This window comes from Octodon degus, unplaced genomic scaffold (genome assembly GCF_000260255.1).
Source record: "Octodon degus isolate 3935 unplaced genomic scaffold, OctDeg1.0 scaffold00094, whole genome shotgun sequence".
In the NCBI taxonomy this organism is placed as follows: domain Eukaryota; kingdom Metazoa; phylum Chordata; class Mammalia; order Rodentia; family Octodontidae; genus Octodon; species Octodon degus.
The window spans coordinates 2,647,373-2,650,225 of NW_004524670.1; positions in this window are offsets into that span (position 1 = coordinate 2,647,373).

Here is a 2,853-nt window from a genome sequence, read left to right on the forward strand (position 1 = left end):
AATTCTACTGCTAGTTCCAAAATCCCGATGAAGAGTCTTAGAACCATTGCCTTAACCATCTCATTTATATAAATTTATGGTTTTGCAGCTATCATATTTCCTAACTTATCTACTTTCTCTGTCTTTGTTGTTTAATCCTTAATTTCTCACTTTCCATTTAACTGTTAAACCTTTTATTTTTTATTTCTTCTTTTAAGTTATTACACTAGGGAGAAAATATGGTATTTACACATCTGGGTATGGTTTATTTAACTTATTAGTGTATCTTCAAGTTGTATCCACTTTTATGTGAAGGCTTTGAGTTTATTTTTCTTTATACCTGAGTAATATTCCACATAAAAACTCTGTATCTTTTTATTTTACTTTACTTTTCTTTTTTCCCCTCTCTTTTTTTCTTTTCTTTCTTTCTTTTTTTTTTTTTCTTTGTATTTTTAGACAAGGGTCTGGAGCGTGTCCAGGGTCTCACTATTAGATTAGAATCATAATGATTCTCCTGTATGCAGCCTCCCACGTGCTGGGATTACAGACACACGTCGTCACACCCAGTCTCAATTGCTGTCTCATAGCACCCAGGGATGGGCCAGGCACAGCAGGCCCAGGGATTGAAAACCTGGTCCCTGCACCTGCTTGCAGGCACTTTAATCTGCTGAGCTATTTGGCCTACCCAACATCTTTTTCATCCATTCCTCACTTGATGGGTATTTTGGTTGTTTCCAAGATTTGGCTATCACAAATAGTGCTGCTATAAACATAGGCGCACATATATCACTATGATATGATGTTTTCAGTTCTTTAGGGAAAATTCCGAGAATGGGGATAGCTGAATTGAATGGTATTTCCAGATCTAGTTTTTTGAGGCGTCTTCACACTGATTTCCATAATGGTTGCATCAATCTACATTCCCACCAGCAGTGGAAAAGCATTCCTTTTTCCCCACAGCCTCTCTAACATTTGTTGTGGTTGATTTTTTTTATGATATCCATTCTTTCTGGGGTGAGATGGTATCTCAATGTTGTTTTAATTTATATATCCTGAATGGCAAGTGATATGGAGCTTTTTTTTTTTTCATGTATTTATTAGCTTGTGGTATTTCTTCCTCTAAGAAGTGTGTGTTCATCACAGATGCCCATTTCTGGATTGTTCTTTCAATTTTGGGTTCTAGAATTTTTTGTTTTTTTATAAAGTCTAGGTAGAAGATCTTTGTCTGTGTGCTGATTAGTTAAGATTTTTTCAAAATTTTTGGGTTATCTTTTCACTCTGTTGGAAATGTCTTTGACATGCAAAAACTTCTCAATTAGAGGAGGACCTAGTTGTTAATTCTTTCCAGTATTATCTGTACAATTTGATTTTTGTTCATGAAATCTTTGTCTACCCCTGTCTTCAAGATTTCTTCATGCTTTTTCTTCCAGGAAATTTAGTGTTTCTGTTTTAATGTTTATATCTTTAATCCATTTTGACTTTAGCTCAGTGCATGGTGATAGACCTGGGTCACATTTAATTTTCAGCATGTAGAGAACCAGTTTTTCCAGCACCATTTGTTAAAGAGGCTATCTTTCTTCCAGTAGTTGTGTTTGGCCCCTTTATTGAAGATAATGTGGATGAGCTCATTTGTAGTTGCTTCTGCATCTTCTAATTTATTCCATTGATCCTTGGTCTATTTATTTTGCCAATACCATGATACAGCATACAATTTTAAATAAAATGTATATAAATCTTTCTTAGCTAACCATAGACTTTAGTAAAAGATCAAGGCATCATGGTATTCAAATTGTACTACTGTATAGCACAGTGAGATAATTGTAAGAATTATTTAGTGCCATTAAAAGAAAATTTCATTTCTAATACTAAAACGAATATTATAGGTAGCATTCCTCGTATACCTAATTTGTCCCATACATTTTCATTTCATGTTTCATTAATATGTCATTTCATCTTCTTAAGTCTAGTTTGCACAGAAGACCTCTGTGCAGATTAGGAAAAAGTAGCACAAAGATATAACCTAATTAGGGTCACATAACTATTTTATGTTGAAAGTGGCATTTAAGCACAATAAATTTGATGCCCATGCTTGAACTTTAACTTTATTCTAAGTTGGCTGTATAGGACTAAGTAAAATCTTTTCCTGGGGAAATCAATGTAAGTCCTACATTGATAATATTCTTTAAAAAAGCTATTGCCAATATTTTGTCCTCAACAATTTAAAATGCCATAACACCACCAATCATATTATTTCCAAGGTATTTATGAAATAAGTTCATTTTCTTATTCTTGAACCTACAATGATACTGAAAAATAAATTCACATGGCCAAGGACAAAAAGATGTAGGGTAACAATGCAAGACCTCCAGAGCAACTGCAGTGTTCTATAGAACACAATAAACTTGATTACACTATTCAGAAGATCTCTGAGAAATGAAGCCAATATTTTTTTCTAGTTGTAATTGCTAGGATATTTTAGCTTATTTTGACTTATCAGTATCTGTTATAAATGAAATCATGAGCAGCATAAATATTTAATATTTATAGCTTTTGCATTATTCTGCATGCTCTGTATTTCTGATCTCTATAAAGGTAGGAAACAAGATATTATAGAAGTAAAGTCACTGATTTCTTTATCTTACATTCTTTTTTTAAATTGTTTTAAATCTTCCATTTATTTATTTATTTATTTATTTATTTATTTATTTGGTACGGGGTCTCACTATGTGGCTCAGACACGTATGGATCTTCCTATCTCAGCATCCCGAGCACTGGGATTATAGGTGTGTGCCACCTCACTGGGTTTCATTAGCTTGCATGGCACATCCAGCATGCCAGCATGGCATGTGGTACCAGGGATTGAACCTGGGTCTT